Source organism: Pinus tabuliformis, chromosome 1_2, assembly GCF_031772625.1.
Source record: "Pinus tabuliformis cultivar Carrire ecotype Pingquan chromosome 1_2, CPIR1, whole genome shotgun sequence".
In the NCBI taxonomy this organism is placed as follows: Eukaryota; Viridiplantae; Streptophyta; class Pinopsida; order Pinales; family Pinaceae; genus Pinus; species Pinus tabuliformis.
In genome coordinates this window covers 818887899-818913446 of record NC_142298.1, presented here as the reverse complement: position 1 = coordinate 818913446, position 25548 = coordinate 818887899, and positions in this window count along the sequence as shown.

The window sequence follows — 25548 nt, the reverse complement described above, 5'->3', positions numbered from 1 at the left end:
TGATGAAATTGGAAAAACAGGAACCAGAAATTCAAACCGACAAAATGGAGGTGATGTAGACGACTCTAATTCACCTGTTGATATGGATGTTACTTATGATTGTGAATTGAACTTGTCTACAGATTTTGAACCAAATTCCTTCAAAGAAGCTGCTTCTCATGATGCATGGAAAGAAGCGATGCAAAAGGAGTATGATGCCCTCATAAAGAATGGCACTTGGAAGCTGGTTGATCCTCCATTTGGAACCAAACCAATTGGCTGCAAGTGGGTCTACAAGAACAAGTACAAAGTTGATGGCTCACTTGACAAGCACAAAGATAGGCTTGTGGCAAAAGGTTTTGCACAGAAGGAAGGGGTCGATTATGAGGAAACTTTTTCCCCCACAGCAAAATGGGCCACCATCCGGACACTCTTTGCACTGACAGCTCAGAACAGTTGGAAAGTCCATCAAATGGATGTAAAAACTGCATTCTTGAATGGAGATCTAAAAGAGAATGTTTTTATGTCCCAGCCTGAAGGATTTGCTGTGAAAGGACATGAACATAAAGTATGCAAACTTTTGAAGTCCTTGTATGGCCTCAAACAAGCACCGCGAGCCTGGTATGAAAAACTAACTGGTATGAATGGAGAGTTACTGTCTGGCCTGACAGCTTTCTGGAGCAAAACTAGGCTGGAGCGATAAAAAATGGTGAAGAAATGACTAGGATTCCTTTGAACTGGAAGCGCACGTGGGCGTAGAAAGAAGAATATGAAGAAATGGCCATTTTACCTTTATAAGGCAAAAAACACATTACACAGGAAATTTGAGCTTTGCGGGGGCGGGAGCGATCACTGTAGCAGCGAATACATTAGGGGCGTTGGATCTAGCGAGGGCAGATCCAATGGCTACGATTAAATTGCAATATCGCAATCAGCGGATCCCCAAACCACAATGCCTCCGAAATGCGATGAACCCCGCAGACCCGATGCTCTATAGGCTCTCTTTTTATGGATATCGGGTTCGGCTTATCGGCGGGTTTATAATGAAATGGGTCTGCAGGCCCGATATCCCCTTCAAACTATTCTTTATAATTTATCGGATCTGGATATGGAGCGTACAGTTCCAATCCCTCGCGGGCCCGACACCCATTGAGCTCCACCCTATAGTATTTCGGCTCGAGAATATTGGAGCTCTCCCACTTGGTTGTACTAAAGGCTCCCTTCGGACCCGAAATTTTGATATGCTGCACTTTATATTATTTTGGCTCCGGAATATCAGAGCTTACACAGTTAAAGTTAAAACGCCCTTCCCAATGCGATGCGATATATGGGGCTGCGACTTAATATGGGTCATTGATCTGAGGGCCCGAATGGGCGGCTGCGATTAAATCGGCGTTTCGCTATCGGCGGGGACATGGGGGTAGGGCTTTATATATATGTGATCGTCGAAATGGGGTGATCGCCAATAAGATCTTGGTCGTGGATAGGCGGGGTGATCGGACGGTTGACACTAAGTCGCAATATCGCTATCGGGGAAAACCCGCGGGCGGGGCTTTATATACATATGCGCTTGCGATGCGATATAGCGATATAGGGGAAATACTACGGTAAAGCGGGGTTTACCGTTAAACTTATGTTTTTATGAAAAAACTTAAGTTTAACGATAAAAGGCAATAAACGATAAAAGCGGAGATATGCGGGATATATGGAAATATGAGGTAGGAATGCTCCCGATAGCGATATCGCTTCGGATGCGATAGCGATATATATAAAGGGGGAATGGTGTGATATATGTAAAGGGCCAATATTGCTACCACCTTCGATAGCGATATCGCGTCGGAGGGCGGAATTCCAATTGGAGGATGGCTTTTATAAAAAAAAGGGGATTTTATATGATCGGAAGGGTCCGATAACATAAAAAGAGAGTTGTTAATGCTTTTGGAAGGGGTCCAAAGCATAAGAAAGAGGGATTTTATATTTTGGAAGGGATTTTATGCATATGAATGAGTCCTAATGGATTTGGAAGATGGTTTTAGAGGCAAGATGAGGGTTCTTACTAAGTTTCAGGCAAACTTAGTAATTCCCAAGGGATATTTATGGTTATTTTTCAACCAAAAAGGAGGGGATACATAATAGGGGGATTTTACACCTATTTTAGTAAGGGGAAGGGGAAATAGATGGGGATTTACATAATAATGTTAGGAGTTAATATGATTTTTGTGAGGAAAGCACTAAGAATAGAAATCTTAGGCTTTAAAGGGGAAATAAGACTTGTAGAAGAAATATAAGCATCCTTAAGCAAAGTAGACCTTTACTTAGGCAATATTTATGGAATATTATGAATTTTAAAGATATCAAGCAGATCTTAACATCTTTTTAGGGGAAATTAGTGAATGATTTGGGGGAAAGGAAGAAGGGAAAGTTAGACATGCCTCTCTTGAGCTGATCCAAATGGATCTTGCTTTATACTTGTGATCTGAATAGATTTAACACTTGAAAACTTGAAATGGATCACAGTTCATCATTCTGCCACCTCAGAACTACCTACCCAGCCTACTTACCTAGAATTTTGTCTTCTTTTTGGTTTGGGTGCACTTGAACAAGCAAACCCAGCTTTTCAACTTTTCTTTTTGCTATCCTCCTATCTAAATCAATCCTTATGCCTTCCGGGGCTGAGATTAAGCTGTTGAGCGCCCTTGCTTCTCTACCAATCTACAAATCTGCCAAGATTAAATAGTTTGGACAGACATTTATTCTCTATCTCTAAAACAAGCAATTTAAACCTAGGGAAGCCAAGATTAAGCTGTTTGGCCTTCCCTTAACTGTGAAACTCTTCAAAAAGGAATAGTTCTTCAAAAATGGAATATAGTAGTGGCATTTGAGCTAGCACACTTTCCTGGCCTTTTGTTTGGGGTTCATTTTATTCATTTTTCTCTTTGGCCAATTGATTCTTCTTTTTACCCTTTGATTTTTATTTTAGGGCATACCCTCTTTAAATTTTTTAAATTTTCTGAGTTTTCTTAGAAATATGGAACCTTTGCAGCATGGAAAGAATGACATATTTGGCATGTAAATAGTCAATCATGAAATATGAAAACCTATTGCAATAGGAGGCTAACAGTGGCTCCACTTGGGGATGGCTTCTCCAGATGAAAGGCCAAGAACAGTAGGTTAGAATGCCTTGGTCTTCAACTGTTGTTGTAATCTGAAAGATTCCTTCTTCTTTGATGCTTTTGGCTGAATTCTTGTAAGCTGATATGCAGTATCCTTTTTGAGCTGATTTGCAGAAAAATTATAGCTCTGCTCCTTGCCTTCTGAGTGCTTGTAAACTGTTACACTAAAAAATGTCACCATGGCTATTTACAGTCAGTATGGCTCAATCAACAGTCATACTACCCTTTTGAGCAAGTCTTAGGCCTCTGCTATTCATGTCAAAATCCAAGAAAGAGAGAAAGTCCTTGTAAAATATGTTTATCTCTGGGTACGCAGGTTCTCTCAAGCCTTGCCTGCGGGTACGCACCTTTTGTTCACAAGGTCTGCGTCCAAGGACGCTCTGTATCTTAAGGGGCAGGTGCGTCCCTCTGAAAAGGTTAAAATGCGCGGGTTTCATCTTCAAAAACTTACTTGTGGTCACTTCTAGAGTTTTCTAGAAGGTTCTTGGATGAATATTGAGCGCCTCCAGATGGTTCATGCACTCCTATCAAAGAGGAACTTATCCCATCAATAAGGGAGTGATCCCATCCAAAGAGGGGACTATCCCATTGATGGTGGACCTGATTAACTTCCTCTTGAGCACTATAAAAAGAGGCATTGAGCCAGAAGGAAGAGGGTTGAAAGCTATAGATTTCTAAGGGTAAATGCTGCAGGAATTAGGACTCCCATTTAGAAGTTTGTGAGGAGAGATTGTCACCCTTACTTGTTCTACTTGGAAGTGGGTGAGCTTTGTCAAAGTAGAGGAAGACTCTTGTGGACCCTGGAAGGAGCTTGCACAACACCAAGGCTCAGGTTGTAATGGTTCCTTTTGATTACCTTTAATGCAAATTGGTCCATTCTTCTCAATAGCTTATTGTTAATGGGTTATTTCATGTACTCCTTGGTCTATATGTTGAATATGCTTTGTTTTATGTTATAATCAGGTGCTATTTAATTGTTTGAACTGTTGGTGATTGCAGGTTTTGGTGAATGGGAGGAGCTCATCCAGATCAACAAAGCTTGGACTTCTACAATAGCGTTTGGATAGAGGTAAGAACGAAACACCTTGATTTCTCATATCATAATGTATGTTTAGAGAAGGATAGCTCCAGTTTGTTTTGTTTGTCATTAGAATGTCTTAGACTTCTAGGAAGGTCAGCTGTGTCCGCACCCTTGACTGATTCCGTGTGACAAATTGGCGACTCCGCTGGGGATAGTTTCCATTAATGAAAAGAGTCCTTTCTTTTGTTTGAACTTTGCTTTGAGAAAATTGATTTCTTTTTCTGGTTTTGGCTCTGTGATCTTGTCTCTGGGTGGGTTAGCTTAGGATTAGTTTGATTTTTGGTTTTCTTGAGTTTTTCAGTAGGACGCACCCTCTGAGTGCTGCACAGTGCGTCCCTGGACGCACTTTTGCTGTGTGCACAGAGCGGGCCCGCACCTGTGCTAACGGGTTGCCTGCGTCCCCTGCCAAAATTTAAGAAAATTCCATTTTTTGCTCTTAGATTTTGTTTTTTCTTAGTTTTTTCTGCCCAGATTCATTAGTCCCTTGTCCAGAATCTTCACCTGAACTGGTTTCATTAGTATTAAGTGTTTTAGTGGATTTCGTCGAAGTGTAAGCCCTAGGGTTTGATTTTGAGTAGGTCTTGTAGTGACTTTAGCGGTAGGAATTGTCAAAGCCTTAGATCTCTCTGGTTTTGTCAACTTTCTAAGAAGTCAGACCTGTTCTAAAAGCCTACCTATAGAAGTAACTTACCATCAAGTTGTCTTTTGGGCCATTTTCGAAGTACTTGTTATTTAAGTCTTGAATTCCATTTTACGAAAAGAACAAAAAGATTTGAATTTTGTTTTGGCTAGTCTTTTGATTCTGCATTAGCTAGCCCTTGATTTGTTTTGATCAAGTAAAACATCCTAGAATCGCCTTTATGAGCTTTTGCCTTGTTAGTTTTACTTAGAGTAATCTCTTTTTTGGTTTGCTTGTGAGTTAAAATTTCATAGTTTTATAGCTTTTGAGATTGTTTTTGTTAAAGGTAGGTTTACATGCTTTATTGAAAATAGAAAATACAAAAATATCTCCTTTGAATAGTTTTGTTTCAAGTAGCTTTAAAAGTTTTTGAAAGAAAAAGAGTTTTTCGTGCAAGTAAAGAGTGGTTATGTTTGTATGCTCGAAAAGAAAAAAGAGAATTGTTTCTTTGATTGTCTTTTCTAAAGAAGTTGTTTTCTCTAAAAATTGCATTCTCTCAACTCTTTTAGTTAAAGATTTTCATTGAAAAAGCAAAAGTAGTCTAGATCATCTTAGGTGCATCTTTATAGTGGTTGGAGTCGAGTCTATACACCATCGGTTTCACTTCCATCACCTTGTGACTTTAAAGAACAACCTTAAAAGTAACGCTTAAAGTAAAATTGAAATAGTAACTTTTATTTTCTAGGGCTCTAAAGCACCAACATAGCTTAGGCTAGTGTCTTGGAATAGGTGAGTACTTAACTCTCCAAGGCAGTAAAACAAACAAGTAGTCGATCTTGTGATAGAATCAAATCCAATTGTTACATTTACACTCTGGGAAAGCTCCTCTTAAAGGAGAAGCACGAGCTCGTGTCCGAACCAGTGAGGGGATCATTCCCCCCTCGTTGGGAACGACGCCAGGCAGTACGTATTACAAACGGTAAACCTCGGATTAACCATTGTCGAGGAGCCAGGGGTCACTTATCGGTAAACCTTGGATTACTGTCAAGGAGCCGGTAAGGGGATTGAGCTTGCTACTCTGCCCTTGCGTGCTGTCGGAGTTTAGACTGTTCCCCCAGGTGTACTTGTGGCCGTTGGTAACCTTAGTGACCATAATCTCTAGGATTCTACCCAAGGTGACGGTGGAGGGAAGGTCCCACTGTACCTGGAGCAGACGTCGACTATACTCACTTGGATTTTCTGGGGGGTTCACTTCACTTCGAGACGGTTAAAGTGGAGGAACTTGGTCCAGTCTATTCATTAAGCAGGTTGTCGGCGTAACTGTTCCACCCGCCATTTCTGTACTGAATCCTGCGAGGTTGGACCTAATCACCAACTAGCGCTTTTGGTCCGAAAGATACTGTTTGTGTTTGGTTTGACGCTCTAGATTTTTTAGGCGTGTGATTCAATTTGTTTGGTTCTTTAGAGGCTTTAGGTGGTTTGATTTGAAATTTTATTTTGTTTTCGTGTGTAGTAGTTAAAAGTTTTAGCTGTGGCGGAATTACCAAGACAGTCCCGTAGAATTCGGGGCAAGTCTCCTGAGATTGTTACCGGAATAGATTTGTTAAGAAAACTCCGTAAATCGCGGGGTGAATCTCCTGAAGACATTCCGGGTCAGTACGAAGGGTTAAAGGTCCTTGTAACTCCTCCTAGTGACAGTAGAGTAGGTTCACCTGAAGAAGGAGAATCTTCCTTGGTAGTCCATCCAGATTACCAAAGTTTAGAAACAGGTTACAATCCCGAAACTATTACAGTTTCCGAGCTTGCTGGTAGTTTTTCATCTGCCAGTGAAACAGGCGAAGAACCTGAAATATCTGAACCTGTTACTCCGACTCCTAGTGTTCCTAATTCACCGAGAATAGAAAGAATTATCACCGAAAATCTTCCTGTTGGTTTAATTGCAATAGAAGAACTTGTTCCAGAGGAAGAAATAGGCGTCTCTGATCCTGAAGATCAAATTACCCTTGATCTAAGGGAGCGTGAATCCATCTTTTACAGTCCTCCTAGAAGTACTACTTGGTACCTCTCATTGACCAATTATTTAGACAACTTTGGTTTTTCCACACCTCGAACTCCTTTTCCACCTAGAGGAATTCATACTCCTGTAAATATGTCTGGTCAGTCATCTGTGTTTACACAAAGTCCTGAATCTTTTTTACATGGCGGTCCTTCTGTTCCTACTGGGTATCAATCTCTTTCTGGTACCTTTGCGGGAGCATCTCCTCAACCCATTGATCATGGGTTATTAGTTGGAAACAGTGGTAATGTACCATTGAGTGTAGGAGACATTTACATGATGTCAGGTTCAGTTCCCGTTACCCAACCTCAAGGTGGCCAATTACTGCCTGGGGGGCAACCTTCGTTAATGCCTGGGGGGCAACCTCAAGGTACTTCATTCGTGTCTGGGGGGAAACCTCAAGGTCAGTACGCTCCTATGGGGCAATACATACCTCAAGGTCAACCCCAGCCTCAATATGTACCCCAAAGTCAACCTCAGTATCAATATCAACCTCAAGGATGGCAACCTCAAGGATGGCAACCCCAAGGGTATCAACCCCAAGGGTATCAACCTCAAGGATACCAACCTCAAGGTCAAGGTCAACCCCAGTACTCATATTTACCTCAAGGTTATCAACCTCCAGGTCAATACTCTGGTCAAAGTTATCAACCACCTCAAGGGCAATCATATGGGACTGCACCTTACAATTATCAACCCTATCCTCAATCCGGCTATGGATCTCAGTATCCTCAACCTGTTATGGGTCAATACCCTGGAATGTTAGTGTGGGATCTGTCACAGGGTCAACAGATGTCGCAACCAAGTATACAGTCGGTACCTCAAGCAGGACAACCTGTAGTTCCTGGTCCACCCCAGCAACCGCAACCTGTCCAGTCAAGTGTTCAAACCCCTGTAACTTCGGTAGTTACTCAGCCGCCAGTTGCACCTGGTACTCCATCTCAAACGGCTGCAGCAACTACCGCCACATCTACCATACTTACTTCTGGAGTATCGGCAGCTCCGGTTTCTACTGTCCCTGTAACCACTCCTCAGACATCTGTACCGTTGTCTGGATCTACGATTCAAACTATAGTCCAGATGCCTGTAGGCCAACCTGGTATAAGTACGGTTGTTACTACTCAACCTCAATTTGTTCAACCTCTGTACCAGGGACAGTATCAACCTGGGCAAGCTGCCCAACAACCGGTTTACCAGTATCAACCGTATCCTGGGTACACTTATCAACAACCTCAGCAACCCCAGTACGGTCCGGTTAATCCTGGTTTTCCAGGAGGATATAATATCCCAAATGCGACTCCTATTCCTAGTTATCCTGGATATCCTCCTCCTGGGGCCGGTATTGTGACCCAGAGTTTTAGAGATCCTAACCGGCAGTTACCGTTTATCGCAACTTTGGATTTACCAGACTTGACACGCCTAACGAACGATCCAATTCAATATCTTCCATTCTGGCCGTCAATGCCAAATAAGTTGCCCAGCGATATACCCAAGTTCGAAGGTAAGTCTGGAGAGGATCCGTCCAATCACGTGATGACTTACCACCTCTGGTGTGCTTCAAATTCCATCTCGGATGATTCGATCCGTTTACGTCTTTTTCAGCGTACGCTCATTGGTCTCGCGGCCAAGTGGTACATTGAGTTACCACGGGCCTCTTTTTACAATTTTAGCCAGTTAGCTACTTCGTTCTTAACTCATTTTCAGTTACCAGTCAGATACGATAATGGTACAAAGTTATTAACTTCACTAAAACAATCGACCTCCACGTATATTTCAGATCACATCCATGAGTGGAGACGTCGAAGAAGACTAGTGAAAGTTTTTATCCCGGACCAAATCTTAGCTGAATGGTTTGTTAAATCACTATTACCAAGAATTACTGAAGATGTAGCTAAGGCCAGAGTAGTTACTGAGGAGCAAGTCATTGCTCAGGCACAATACCTTGACTTAGTTTACATGTAGTCGGGTACATTACACGAGAAGATTCCGGATCTTCCAAAGTCGAACCAAATCGCTGCTGCTCCTTCGGGATCTCATGCCGCTGATGGTATGATTGGTATCGTGACTACAAAGAGCAAGAAGAAGTCTTCCAAGGCTTCAACTACTCCTATTATCACTTTGCCCGATTCCCCGACAGGAGAGTCTTCTCCTGAACTTACCGCCGATATTCACGCTGTAGAGTCATCTACGGCCAAATCAAAAAACGGTGGGAAGAAGAAAGGAAAGAAGAAGGCTAAAGCAGACAAGGCTCCAAAGGAGAAAACTGAAAAGTCGGAAACCAATGACGAAAAGCGCAAACCTCGATATCCTTGTCTCATTTGTGAAGAAGATCATTTTACGAGAGACTGCCCTCATCGGGCCGAGGTAGTGAAAATAGTCAAAGGTTCTCCCACTCCTGCTGTGTTAAAAAATCCATTTCTGGAGCAGGAAAATAAGATGATAGGTTCTTCCTCGAATGCCAGTGAAGAACCCATTTTGATGATGTCTCATGTGCGGATTGCGACTCGATCGCAAGATTATGGTAGTAAGAATCCTGTTGATGGCAAGGAAGCAGAATCTTCTCACTCTAACCCATCAACCTCAGCTCCTGGTTCCGATCCACTACAGATCGAGAAACCTAACCCAGACTTAGTAATTAAACCGCCCGCCAAGGGTGTACTTCGAAGGTCTGCTTTCAATCCACATGCGAGAGCAGCCCAGAATTACAACATTGTTGAGGACTTAGCTGTTTCACCCTCAGCAATGTCGGCGTTAGAAGTGCTGCAATCATGTCCAGCACAACGAAAATTGCTTTTGTCGGCTATAGGAGCTGTTGACATTCAGGATCCGAATCTAATGATCTTCGATTTAGAAAATAGTACACCACGACTCCCCCATCAAATGGCTTTCCAAATTCCAGTGATAGTCAAAAACAGGCATATTCATCGCACTGTGATTGATGAGGGAGCTTCTACGTGTATTATGTCCATTCAATGTTGGAGATCCCTTGGTTCTCCTTCGTTGAACCAATCCCCCACCATCCTTAAGGCCTTTGATGGCCGTGGGTTCCGTCCGTTTGGTATTCTACAGGAATTGCCTATAGGGGAAGGTAAAACCGTTAGTCTGGATGTGGAAGTGGTTGATGCCCCTCTAGACTACAACCTTCTTTTGGGTCGAAGTTGGTCATATGCTATGACAGCGGTCGTTTCATCGGTCTTCAGAGTAATTAAATTCCCACACAACGGTAAGATCATGACAATTGATCAGCTGACATACTTTTCATCCGACCCAGCCTCTTCAGAGAGTATCCAGCATGTCGGTAAGACGACAATCCCTTATAAGGACGTTGGTGTAGGTTTAGTTAAGGATTCCGGTTTACTGGGAACTTTTCCTCTCCCTCCACTCAGCGTAGAACCTTCGTTTGCAACAATTCATATGATCACGTCAGAAAACATTATTTATGATGATCCTTGGTATGTTCCATCTGACTCTGAGTTAGACTCGTTCGGTGATGTTATGCCGTTGAGTCCGTATGAAATTTCTTATGAAGCTCTTATGTCTTTTACCGACTTTCATTCAACCGAAGTCGACCAAATGAATGTGGTCAGTGAAGAGTCACTTTTCACCTCAACCTTAGAACGGATAGCGTTTCCCGAAGTCGTGTCATCTGACGAACAACTTCGCGAAATCCTAAGTGTAGACAATCTACCATGGGAGGATCTCCATCACAGATCTTTGTTTTTACCTAAGGATGATGCATTTGAAAATGATTTTTCATCTATCTTTACCGCTGAATATGTCAAAGACGCTCAGGATCCAACGAAACATTCTGATTCAGAGTTGAATTTAGGGAATATTTCTCGTACTATTCCCATTGATATTTCAGTAAAACCCAGAATTGAGGAGAACATTCATATAGGTGCCTCATGTACAGAAGAAGAAATCCAAACTTACAAGGCCCTATTCCAAGAATTCCGCGATGTGTTTGCATGGTCTTACGAGGAAATGCCGGGAATCGATCCTGCCATTGTTGTTCATGAAATCAAAACCTACCCGGATGCTAAACCCATTCGGCAACGGTTGCGTCAGATTCACCCTCGAAAAGCGGCTGCGATTAAAGCAGAAGTCGAAAAGTTGTTGAAAGCAGGTTTCATTTATCCGATCCCGTTAACGGATTGGGTATCGAATATTGTTCCCGTCAATAAGAAACAAGGAACAATAAGAATCTGTATCGACTATAGGGATATCAATCGAGCTTGTCCAAAAGACAACTATCCTATGCCTTATATCGATCAAATTATTGATGATTGTGCCGGAAGTGAAATGTTTTCCTTCATGGATGGTTTTTCGGGCTATAATCAAATCAATATTCTACCTGCCGACCAACCAAAAACGACATTCATTTGTCCATGGGGAACGTTTGCTTATTGCAAATTACCTTTTGGGCTCAAGAATGCTGGGGCCACTTTTCAACGGGCAATGTCTTACGCATTTCACGACATCAAGCACATTGTGCAACCGTATCTCGATGATTTGCCTGCTCATTCTTTACGACGAGCTGATCACCTTGACCACCTACGAGCAATCTTTATGAGGTGTAGGCATTATCGAATTCGTTTGAATCCCCACAAGTGTGTTTTCTGTATAGAAACAGGTCGATTGCTGGGATTTGTTGTTTCAAAAGCCGGCATTCGCGTCGATCCCTCGAAAGTCGAAGCGATCATCAAATTGCCTCCTCCTTCGAGTTTGCGCCAACTCCAAAGTTTGCAAGGGAAAGCGAACTTTTTACGTCGATTCATCCCAAACTACGCCGAGGTCACTAAAGGTTTTACACGGTTGTTGAAACAGAACGTTCAATTCTTTTGGGACGAGATTGCCCAACAATCTTTTGATGCACTTAAACACGCGTTGACCCATGCACCGTTATTGCATCCTCCCAACTACAACCAGGACTACTTCTTATACCTCGCAGCTTCACATTCCACCATTGGGATGGTGTTAGTTCAAGAAGATGAATTCGGAGCTGAACATGTGATATATTATCTTAGTCAAACCTTAAATCCCACTGAGTTAAAATATTCACATGTGGAGAAATTGGCCCTGGCAGCCGTTCAAGCTGTCCAGCGTTTTCGTCACTACATTCTTCTCCATAAAACTACAGTCATTTCGGATTGCAACCCTATGATTTACATTTTGACAAGACAATTGCTAGGGGGCAAGTACTCTAAATGGATAGTTATCCTGCAAGAGTTCGACTTGGAGTTCGAGAAGTCCAAGTCTAAGAAATCTTTAGTTTTTGCGGAATTGATGTGTGATTTCCCGCGTACTGACACAGAGACTGTGGCAGAAGAGTCCATTGCGGACGAATCTTTGTTTCTTATCAGTACTTTAGATCCGTGGTTCGGGGATATAATCATCTATCTCCAAACCCAAACCTTTCGGCCTGAAGCTTCCAAAGAGGAACGGCGAAAAATTAGGTTTCAATCCCAGCAATACAAAATTATTGGAGATACACTTTATCGCCGGGGGGCAGACTTAGTTTTTCGACGTTGTCTAACTCACGAAGAGGTGAGAGAGTTTTGAATGATTGTCACTCTGGAGCATGTGGCGGTCATATGTCTGGGTATGCCACAGCTCAGAAGGTGTTGCGCGCTGGTTACTTCTGGCCATCTATGTTTAAAGATTGTATCATTGCAGTCCGGAAGTGCCACAACTGCCAAGTGTTTGATCGAAAGATGCGCGCACCACCTGCTCCTCTCCACCCTATAATTGCCGTTGGTCCATTCGCCAAATGGGGTATCGACTTTATTACTTGTAACCCTCACTCGACCGGGGGGCATGCGTATATCATCCTCGCGGTTGATTATTTCACTAAATGGGCCGAGGCGATGCCTACATTCGACGCAAGCGGCAAAACAGCTGCAGTTTTCATATTCAATCATATAATAACTAGGTTTGGTGTCCCACAAGCAATTATTACTGACCATGGAAGCCATTTTCGAAACACCATGATGACTGAACTTACAAGCCAGCTTGGTTTGCGCCATGACAGCTCTACTCCTTATTATCCGCAAGCCAACGGTTTGGTTGAGTCTATCAACAAAGTTCTGGTTATCATGATCCGACGAACCATTGGTATTCATCGGTCGAATTGGCATAACATGTTATTTTCGGCACTATGGGCATACCGAACCTCAGTGAAAAACTCAACAGGGTTCACTCCTTTCCAGCTAGTTTATGGCTTAGAAGCAGTGTTACCCATTGAATGTGAAATCCCATCACTTCAAATGGCTGTCGAATTACTTCCAGCTACTTCCGAAGAGGAGAAATGTTTATTATACTTAGCTAAATTAGATGAGACTCGACGTGACGCTACATTGGCAATAGAGACTCACGCGAAGCGAATGAAAGCTCAGTATGATAGAAATGTGACCCCTCGAAATTTTTCAGAGGGAGACCTAGTGCTTTTATACGATCAAGCTAACGATAAGCTAGGTGCTGGAAAATTCGTTCCTATGTGGCATGGACCCTATATTGTAAAGCGAAAGCTAGCAAAAGGGGCTTATGAGCTAGTAGATTTTGATGGGGACTCTTTGGATAAACCCAGAAATGGGCTTTACCTAAAGAGGTATTATGCTTAAATGGTGGGTATGGAGATTTTTAGTTAGGTTAGGTTTTCTTTCTAGCTAGTTTGATTGTTAGTTAGTCAGTGTGCTTAGTTTAGTGAGTGTGTTTCGTCGTTATTATGGCTTATCTTGGTTTTGCTCTTGATATTGTAGATGTCGACGCCTCTCCAAACATACATTGGATTCGCTGATGGTGCTTGTCGTAATACACGGAATATCTCTTCCGCAGCTTGGGTTATCTATTCACCCTCTGACGAGTTAGTTTCTATGCATGGGGTAAGCCTCGGTCAAACAACGAATAACATTGCAGAATACAGTGCAGTGGTTGAATTATTATCCGAATCTATTTCATTTGGAATTCGACGTTTGATAGTGAGGTTAGATTCTGAACTTGTTGTATTACAGCTTAATAGAGTTTATGCCATTAGAAATCCTGTGTTATTAAGGTTGTTTTTGAGAGTGCGTCTCTTGGAACGTGAATTTGATTACATTGAATATCAGCATATTCCAAGGTCCTTGAATACATTAGCAGATGCAATTGCTTCTCGAGTGTTGGACAGACATTTACGATAATCATGCAAGTAAATTTAAAAAACATTTCATCATACATGTTAAACAAGATAAGCCGGTAATAATGATATATATATAGATAGGAGTGTGTCAAAAAATATACATCGTCTTCGATCATAGGTTGAAAAACACCTTATGATCGGCAAAATGATAAGTACAAAAAGTCAAAATGTCACATGTGTCTACAAGTGACTAGCTAATCACTGGTGGTGCTCCCTGTACGACACCACTGCACGAGCTACCTTACGCAAAAATCTCCTCAACGGTCCAGGGACCGCGACTACGTAGCGCTGTAGTCTGATAGGAATGTCATCCATAGATGTCTCTGGTATATCTGCCGTCAGACGCTGTAGATCATGCTCCAACTCAGTCAGTACCTCCGCAGCTGCCGCATCCTGTGGGGCCAGTAGCGGTGCAACTGGATGTCGCCTCTCAAAAAGCCGGAGGTTGGCTGGACGCTGTGGACCAACATCTGCATTTTGAAAATTTTACTGTCAGTTTGAGACGATATATATAAAAACAAACAAAAAAAAAAAATACATAATTTGAAGACTCGTGAAAAATAAAGTACCTCTGTCATCCCATTATTCTCCCTGTGGAAGAACCATGTCCGGATCACCTCGAAAATCTATTCCGGCATACGGAAAATCCTGGATCGCGAACACCTGGTCCTCTAACCAGTGAAAGTAACTGTCAGTGAATCGAACAACTGCCGCACCCTCGTCCGGATGTCGGGCCATCACAGCAACCCATCGTACCAGCTTTGGCTCCTGAGGACCCGAAATATCAACAGTGAGATGCTGAGGGATCAACATTGGTACCCTCTCTAAGGCAAAGCTCACGACTATAGGCCCATATCCAAAGGTCTTTAGTCTGCCGGTCTTTGCCTTGGTCAGTTGGACTTTCAAGTTAGACAACAGTGCATCACACCAGTTGAAAATGGTGCCTTGGAGACAATCAATTGCCATCCGAAATTGAGACCCAGTAGCAATATGTAAAGTGGCTGAGCCACAAATTCTGGTCACAGTGAAAGCCAAGACCATGAGTTCACGTTGAGAGACATATTTGATCTCTATGCCTTTCTTGTGCTTTCGATCAGGTACGCACCAATCTGCTCGGAGACTATCAAGGGATTGGCCACCCGGCCTAGTCCCAGCCAGATTGAGTTGCTCACCTCTGTTCGACAAGCCAGTAAGAAAGTAAATGTCAGCAGGCTCTATCTCGAGTTTTTGCCCGCCGATATAAAAGCATTGTTCCTGAACGTTCCATCTCTCAACCAGCCACTCCAAGAACCTTACCTGAGCTCTCATACCGGGAATGGACCAGTATTTGTATAAACCACATCCTCTTAGGGCATCGAGGGAGGGTTGATGATTGATTGCAGCTTCATCAACCTCCTCATGCTCTCTTTCTCTCCAATCCAGCATGATAAAGTGCCCTATACATGATTACACAGGCATTAAAATTAGTTTTGAGAAATTTCATTGGGTGGTTTGGGAGTTTGGGGTTTCAAAACCCGCGTTTTGCGGGGGACGCACCCCGCGTTTGGCACACAGTGCGCCGGGACGCAGGTGGCCTGAAGGCAACCTGCGTCCCCCGACCTTTTCCCTGTGTAGGAAAAAGTCGGGGGACGCAGGTCAGCCTTTAGGAAAGCTGCGTCCCCCGCAGGGCGGTTTCCAAAACCCAAAACCCCCTAAAAATAAAAAATGAAACTTGAAACAAAATTCTAAACGGATGAAATTGACAAGGAGGATGTTGTGAAATACCTGGAAGAGACGGCGTTCGATTCTAACGGTCGGTTTTTCCGCAGCGACCACGGGAAGTTTCTTGTCAAAAGCTCCTTTTTCAACCTCAACAGTCAAACGGTAAAAATGACATGGTAAAAAGTCTTTTTATAGGTTTTTTGGATGAATTTGTTCATTTTTCACCATGAAAAGATGTTTTTCGATGAATTTTTGCCTATCTTAAACAGGTATGAGTAATGTGTCGCTTTTGTGCAGGACAAAGGGACTTAGAGGGAAAATTGTAATTTTTCACAAACAAAATATCAGAGTCATCTTTTAAGCCCTTTTCTGACTCCTAAAACATGAAAAGATTGCCGAGCGTTTCTTTTACACTCGTTAAAACGGAATTAAAAGACGGTCCCCTTATAGCTCTTTTCTGACCGTAAAATCAGGAAAAGATTGCCGTGTTTTTGTCGTTTCAAACTCGATACGGAAATAAAACGACGTGTCCTTGATCGCTTTTTACTTTTCAGGTCATTGACACTAACTATGAAAGTACTCCTTGGTCGCAAGATCAAGCAGTTCCCCCAGGTATTATTTTATGCTTTTTCGGGCTTGAGGGACACAAATTTACGAAAAAGTTCAACTTGGAGTTTCCTTAAGTTTTTCAGACTCTCTAAAATTGAAAAACGCCGAGTTTCTCCTATACTGGGCTCGTTAAACATTTCACAGTAAAGGACCTGTTCAATTACAAACAGGAACGAACCACTCCTTCCTAGGGTTCGAATCAAAACTAGGTTGGACTCATCCGAAGGATGAGCTTATAATCAAGCATATGTTATCCTCCTCAAGCTTGTTAAAAATAAAGAGGTACTTTCCAGAAATGGTGGGGGAAAAGAGAGAAGAATGAGCCTATTTGTTACCTTTTGTCTCAAAAGAAATTTTATTACCACTCTTGAACACGACACTTTTCATTCACCTGGGTTGGGAAATCTTTTACCTCACAGTCAATCAAACCACTTTTGAAAGTCTTTAACCGGGTTCTAGGGATTAACTTTGAGTTATTTAGCACCAAACCATTTGTCGTGTCGTTATGTGTTCAAGAGGTCTGCAAACAAAACTTTCATCTGCAAAATACTTGTCATCCATTTGACCATCCCTGAGTCAGTCCTTAAAGCAATATTTCTTCAACTTGAACAATGATTTCGTGTTGTGGGCTTGCCCGCAACGAGTCTCTTTCTATCGACATCAACACATTATCTAGAGAGATGACTTAGAAATCGTCAGTGCCTTGAATTTTGCATGCATCAATGGCAGGTTTCTCGCCTTTGACGTCAGTTTACATCATTGACTTTCGATCGCAGGATTCCGTGAAATGTTCGACACCAACTCATTCATTCACATCTCATGGATTGTACTGGGTACTTTGAGAACCATTGACATTACTAGTGGTCTCTCTCACGCTTGTTAACAGTTCACATCATCGACTGGTAATCAAGTGGTTTCTACCATGTTCGACATCGACTCATTTATTCGCATGGCTAGAATCGTACCAATTCGAGAAGTAGGAATGAAGACCCTGGATCAAATCTTTACCGTCCAGGCTGCGAGGAGTTTTGTATTCATTATCTAAGTAGGCTAATCATAAACAGATGGCTGCGCCCATACTGTGTCTACAAAAGTCTATGATTATGATGTACTACAAAATCATTTCTGTATCAGAGTAGTTTAGTCTGTTAGTTAAAGTTTTTATCTGAGTATGGGAATGCCTACCTCAGTGATGATATAATCTTATCCATGTATTTTGTGTTGAAAATTGTAGGTTCCAACCAGGTTCTCCACGAGATAATCCTCGAAATGATAAAGCGCTTCACCCTTCCTAGATAATACAAAACCCTAATCTATTCCAGGCTTCGCACTTTAGGGGGCAATCTGTTACACTAAAAAATGTCACCATGGCTATTTACAGTCAGTATGGCTCAATCAACAGTCATACTACCCTTTTGAGCAAGTCTTAGGCCTCTGCTATTCATGTCAAAATCCAAGAAAGAGAGAAATTCCTTGTAAAATATATTTATCTCTGGGTACGCAGGTTCTCTCAAGCCTTGCCTGCAGGTACGCACCTTTTGTTCACAAGGTCTGCGTCCAAGGACGCTCTGTATCTTAAGGGGCAGGTGCGTCCCTCTGAAAAGGTTAAAATGCGTGAGTTTCATCTTCAAAAACTTACTTGTGGTCACTTCTAGAGCTTTCTAGAAGGTTCTTGGATGAATATTGAGCGCCTCCAGATGGTTCATGCACTCCTATCAAAGAGGAACTTATCCCATCAATAAGGGAGTGATCCCATCCAAAGAGGGGACTATCCCATTGATGGTGGACCTGATTAACTTCCTCTTGAGCACTATAAAAAGAGGCATTGAGCCAGAAGGAAGAGGGTTGAAAGCTATAGATTTCTAATGGTAAATGCTACAGGAATTAGGACTCCCATTTAGAAGTTTGTGAGGAGAGATTGTCACCCTTACTTGTTCTACTTGGAAGTGGGTGAGCTTTGTCAAAGTAGAGGAAGACTCTTGTGGACCCTGGAAGGAGCTTGCACAACACCAAGGCTCAGGTTGTAATGGTTCCTTTTGATTACCTTTAATGCAAATTGGTCCATTCTTCTCAATAGCTTATTGTTAATGGGTTATTTCATGTACTCCTTGGTCTATATGTTGAATATGCTTTGTTTTATGTTATAATCAGGTGCTATTTAATTGTTTGAACTGTTGGTTATTGCAGGTTTTGGAGAACGGGAGGAGCTCATCCAGATCAACAAAGCTTGGACTTCTACAATAGCGTTTGGACAGAGGTAAGAACGAAACACCTTGATTTCTCATATCATAATGTATGTTTAGAGAAGGATAGCTCCTGTTTGTTTTGTTTGTCATTAGAATGTCTTAGACTTCTAGGAAGGTCAGCTGTGTCCGCACCCTTGACCGATTCCGTGTGACATAAACATATTCAAATCTGCCTGAGCACTTCTTTTTGAGATAAATTCAAAAGAGAGATCAAATGGTGCATTTTCTTTGATCCTTCCTTCAAAATTTGCTGCATTATTCCCTTATCGGACTGCTGTAAATAGACATGCTGAAAATACAAATAATAATGTACAAAAATAATATACACCTGCATTATGTACATCAAAAGGGGTCATGATAGTGCTTTAGCATTCAGCCATTGACAGGGCCTTCTTCAGCTTCTGTGCCATCCAAAATCTTGAGAAAATATGTGTTATTGCCTTGCACAACTTGAATAACATATGGCCCTTTCCACAGGAAATCGAATTTGCCATGCTTTCCTTTGTCCTCTCTCCTTGAATCCCACCTTAACACGTTGTTGCCTATGAAGAAGTCTTCAACCTTGGTCCTTCTATCAAACATTTTCTTCAGCTTCTCTTGGAAAATCTGAGCTTTGTTATATACTTCCTCCCTTGTTTGCTGTAAGTGAATGGTTTGATTGATTCTTCTTTGGATATCATTGGGCTCAGCCTGAATCTCTTGCAGTAATTTGATAACAGGGATTCCCAAAGATGAAGGAAATTTGGCCTCCGTGGCATATACTAGCTCATATGGGATTGTTCCAATGGATCTCTTAGTTGTCAATCTATCAGCCCATAGTGCATTTGTGAGCTTCTTGTGCCAATTCTTTTTGTTCTCCTCCAAGACTTTCTTGATGATATTGATGAGGCTTTTATTGGATGATTCAGCCAGACCATTACCTTGAGGGTAATAGGTTGCTAAATGAACTAAGGAAATGTGGTATTTGTGGCAAAAAATGATCATTCTCTTGGATTTAAAGGCAGTGGCATTATCTGTAATGATTTTTTCGGGACAGCCAAATCTAGACAGTATGTTGGTTTCAAGGAATTAGATGATGGTTGAGTCATTGGCTTGCCTACAAGGGATGGCCTCAATCCACTTGGTGAAATAGTCTGTGGCTGTTAGAATCCACCTGTGATGGCCAGAAGAGGATGGGTGGATCTCACCAATGAAGTCTAAACCCCATTGCTGGAATGGTTTCTCGGTTGAGATGGGCTTAAGGGGTAAGGGCAACAACTTTCTTTTGCCTTCAAAGATCTAGCATTTATGGCATGAAACAACAAATTTCTTGACATCGGAAAACAAAGAGGGCCAATAGTAACCAGCCCTTAGTATCTTATCAGCAGTAGACTTCCAATATAAGTGCCCTCCATAGTCCCCTGCATGAAACTCTTTCATAACATTGTCAGTTTCATTCAAAGTTAGAAAATTAAGCAATATTCCTTCATGATTTTTCCAAAACAGGGCACTATCTAAGACACAAAACTTTGAAGCTTTCATTTTTAAGAATCTCTTTTTGGTTCTGGACAACCCTGGAGGAGCATGTAGGTTTAACAATATAAAACAAATATCAGCATACCAAGGTGATTGCAAGAAAGCTTGACTGATTTGTGGAGTCGCCAGCTCCTGTTCATTGTCAAGTTGATTTATGTCTAAGGCTTGGAAATTTGTTTCGAACATCAGTTTCGCTAAACCTTGTCCCTTTATCAGTTTAGTGGTCTTTATCTCAATGTCATACTCAAGGATATTGGCAATCCATTTACCTCTTTTGCCTTCGATCCCTTCTTGAGTTAATATGTCTTTTACAACAGCATTTGGCACATAAGCAATCACATGTGAATATAAAATATAAATTCGGAAATATTTGATTGCTTTAACAAGGGCATAGGCCTGCTTTTCCATGATTTGGTACTTCAAGGGGGCATCTCTAAGGGCTCGGCTAAAGAAAGCAATGGGCTTTTCATTTCCCTGGTCATCTTTTTGCAATAGGACAACAACAATGGTGTGTTGAGAAGCAAAGGAAAAAATGATGAAATCCTTATCAAATTGAGGACTTGTGAGGACTGGGGCTTGGGTTAAGGCAGATTTTATGCCCTCAAAGGCTTTCTTGGCTTCTAAAGTCCATTTTACCTTGGAATCCTTCTTTAGCATGTTATTTAGCATTCTTATCAGCTCGGCCAAGTTAGGGATAAATCTTCTTAGGAAATTGATCTTTCCTAGGAAGGCTTGTAATTCTTTGATGTTTCTTGGATAAGGGATTTGGAGAATGGCTTGAATCCTTTCCGGATCAACTCTAATTCCATATTTTGAGATAATATGGCCCAACAATTTTCCTTCTTCTAGGCCGAAGAGAGACTTCTTGGGGTTTAAGGAAATGCCATATTTCCTACAGGTTAGGAACATTTGCCTTAGGTGTTTAAGGTGCTCCTGATCAGATTTTGAGAAAGGGGTTAAGTCATCAAGGTAAACCACCAAGAAATCATGGATCTCTTTGGCAAATGCAATGTCTATGGCCCTTTGAAAGGTAGCACCTGCATTCTTTAGTCCAAAAGGCATTTTCACATATTTAAAGGTTCCCCATGGTGTTGTAAATGTTGTCTTCTCCTGATCATCCGGGTGAACTAATATTTGATTGAATCCTGAGAAGCCATCAAGCAATGAGATTCTGGAAGACCCCACTACCCTTTGTAGAATATGGTCCATTTTTGGCAATGGGTAGTGGTCTTTAAGGTAGACTTGGTTCAAGTTTCTTAAGTCAACACATAGTCTAATCTCACCTGTTTTCTTTCTTGTGGGCACTAAGTTGGATACCCATTCTGAAAATCTGATGGGTGCAATGATACCAGCCTCAAACATCCTCTTTACTTCTTTCTCAATCAAAGGGAGAAACATAGGATTTATTCTCCTTAATTTTTGTTTGAAAGGCTTTTGATTTGGTTTCAAAGGAATGGTATGTTGAATGACTGAAGTATCATAGGACTTAAGGTCCTCATAACTCCATACGAATACGTCTTGGAACTCTTTAAACAAGTCAACATATTTTGTCTTTTGATCAACAGGCAAAGACTTGGATAGTTTAATCATTTTGGGCTTTTCTACTGTCCCAATATTACAGTCTTCAATTGCAGCGTTTAAGGGTTGTATTTTTGGTTTTTTAGGAACATCGTTTGCATCAAACATATCCTCTAATGGAGTGAGGCCAGCAGGCAGAAAATTGTCCTTTAAATCCATCACTTCGGCCTCTGCTTCAGCTATATCTTCTAAATTCATTTGCTTCAGCTCTTGAATGTTTTTGGCATAAAAAATGGTTGGGTGCAGCATTTGGTTTGCTGCTTCAGCTGTTATATTTTACTCATTTTGGCTCATTTGATGTTGTGGGTTATCCATGGCATCCATGTCAATGTTTAAACTTGAAAACTCCTGCTGCGAAGTCAAGAAATTGTTAATTTGTGCATCATTCTCAAATACTTGCCAATCTTTAATATTGTTAGGGACAATAGGCCTGTGCTTTATCTCAGCTATAAAGTGGTGATTGGGCTCAAAAGGCAGCTTGCAAGTGCTAGCAAAAGTAGCTAGACTATGCGCATGGAGATTATGGCTTCTTGGAATTTTGGCAGGCTTGGATTTGGTGAAGGAATTCAGGATTTCTGTGGTAGCAGACCTATAAGCCCTTAGCCTATTGTCATTAGTAACAAAATTACCTTTCATTTGTTGAATTATCAAATCAGGGTCACCTAGAATGGAAACTTTTGTAGCTCCTAGAGATTTGATGAGTTTAAGGCCTAAAAGGAGGGCTTCATATTCTGCCATGTTGTTAGTACATCTGAAGTTTAATCTATAAGCATGACCCTCTGCATGATTGTTTTGTGTATTATGGATCCACACTCCTGCCCCTGCTCCTAGCTTATTAAATGAACCATCAAACTCCAAATACCATAGGATTTCTTGCTCTTGACTAGTATTGAGAGTTTCAATCATTGTCGGAGTGGGCAGATTTGAATTTTCTGTTTCATTGAGTTATTCTTGTGTGCTGGTTGCATTGATTGTTTTGACAGTTTCTTGGGTATGGGAAACCGATTCCTCATTCATGCATGCTTCTTTTTCTAAAGCCAAAGGCTTATCATCAGTAGGACGAGACACATCATCATTAAACAAGATAAATGAATCCATATCAGAATGGATTGAGTAAATTGGAAATTTTTGGGGATTTTCCTCACTACTTACCACATATTTCATCAGTATTTCCCTATACAGTCTCTTTGGTTGCCCAAAGACCGAAATAGTGGCATAAGAGAGGTCTAACTGCAAGGATCCTTAGAGTTTTGCTCCCCAAGATCTTGATAAGAGCATGCCATACTTTGGTGGAATGTCAGCAACCACCACGTCCATTAGGATTGTTTTGTTGGAATATTGGACTAAACACACACATAAGTCTTTGATTAAACCTAAACACTTGACTTGACTAGAATCAAATGAGAACAGGTCTTTGTATGGTCTAGTAACATCAAGGTTTAGCTTCTCCATTACAGCTTTGGGCATTAGGTTGTGTGAAGCACCTGAATCAAACATTGCATTGTGAAAGACTTTATCATGTATGTGCAAACTGACATAAAAGGGTAAAATAGCTCCATTTGCTGATTTTCCCTCGACTTCTGGACCGCAAAGTAATTCAGGTTGATCATCTAGGACATTAACATCATCCCTATTCTCTGGCATTTGCAGCGATCTTTTGATTTGCTGCCTATACACATCATGTTTAGCAAGTTCAGATAGAGGGATAGATATCTTTAGTTTACCAATTTCTGCCTCTAAATCAAAAGGTTTTTCTGATTGGGTTTTAGTATTATGAATGGCAGATTTTCCTTTTTCAATTGGAGTTTCAGTGTTTTTCTCTTGATTTTCAGTGATTTCTTGAGATTTTTCTGTTTTGGGAAGGCTTTCAGGAGTGCTGTTTACATTGTCTTTTGAGGGAAAGGATACAAAAGGCTGCTTTTTAGAGGGATGCATGTCAGATACATCCTCTATGGTCACTTCTTTTAATTTTGGGTCTGTTTTATCAGCAGGTTCTGTGATAGCAGCCTTGTCTTTTACTTTCTTAGGCTGCTTGGCATCCTTTGGCTTGATGGGATCAGACACATCAATGGTTCTTGTTCTCAATTTGTATTGTTTATGGACTTCGTAGACAGCTGAATCATAGCCTTCTTTGAAGTCAAATGACTCTCCAGACTTGGTCTGAAATTGATTTATGTCATGGTCATCTTGGTCTTCCTTAGTTAGGAAAACATGTTGTTCATTTTTCAAACCCATCAAGTTTATATGAGAATCCTCGGCTGGTTCATTAGATGTGGATGCCTCAGCATAGTTATCTTGAAAAGGAGGTCTTATATCATGGTCAGGGCTAGCCCTTCCAACGTTTGGATTTTGGTTTTTTCTAAAATTTGGGTTTCTGATAGTATTAGCTTGTTGTCCATCCCATGACGTCTTTCTTTCAATAGTTCCCATTCTATCTCCAAGACCATGCACTCTATCAATGATCCAGACTTAAACAGGAATGCAACAAATTATAGAGAACCATATACACAAAGATGCAGCGGAAATAATACTTCATTTCATTAATGGAAAATACTGAAATATGCTTACAACCAGAAATGGAAATAAACCATCTAGGGCGATGGTAGCTTATCTCTGAGAAGAGATGTGTGGCTACATGCTTCTGAACTGTGTTACAATGAGGCTCGAAGGCCTATTTATTGTTGAGAAACAATGACAAACCCTTAACATCCCAAAACCTAACCCTAGAAGATGAAACGCCAAATTGTGGGCCCCGTTTGGGTAAATTGGTACATCAATTTCCTGGGGTCGTAACTTTGGCATACGATCTTCGTTTGACGCGTACGATAGCTTGTTAGAAAGATCTATCCGAGTACTACCACTTTGGGAGGCAACATCAGTCCATGGACCCATGTTGCCCTAGATTCCCAAAAAAACGTAGTTTAGGGCCTCAAAACGGCTCCGGAAGTTCAGGACCCGAAAAACTATTAAAAATAGTAAACTGTGCTACAATTTAGGAAACTGAAAAGACTGAAAGAGATAGTTGTGGGGGTCCAAATGGGATAGGTGGGTGGCCACCAACATCCACCTGGATCATTCCTCCCCCCTTAGGAAGCAATGGTCCCCATTGCGTTGAGTTTCTCCCTGAGATGAGGAAGCTTTTGCTGAGCTGGGTCTCTGGTGAGCTGTTCTACAATCTCTGCTGTGACCAGAAATGGTGGGAAGCATGGTTGGCGATGGTCCACATTGAACACTTGGTGCAAGCGAAGGAATGGAGGAATGCTGTGCTTCAAAGCATTGTTTCCCGTAGCCTTGGTACTGGTGTAAGGACCATGTCGGAGTGGTCGGAGCTTCTGATGGGCTCTTGTAAGGCATTCTTTCTGCAGATGTAACCAAACTTTATTGCCCACCTAAAACTTATGTGGTACCCTATGGGTGAGGAGAAGTTGTTCCTGTGTTCTGTCATGACCGTATCCCTTTGCTGCTGCTGCTGCGTGGAGGAACCCTTTGCAGGGGTCATGGATGTAGCAACAATCTTCCCCTTACTTTGGGAGTGAACCAGACAGATGAATTTCCTAGTCTGGGAGATGAGCTTGCTGCCTTTCTTAGTAGTGATCAAAGATGTGGCGGTAGGTGGGGCTACCTCCGATATCCTGTATAATGAATTATTCAAAGAAATAATGACAGCACGAGGCCTGGACTCATACACAGCATGTCACCTCCACAAGTATAGCTGGCCTAATAATACATCAAAAACATCGAGAGGTGTAACATCACACAATACCTCGTCTGTGAAGGGTTTGATGCTGTAGGGAAGGCGGCACTGCTGGCAAAC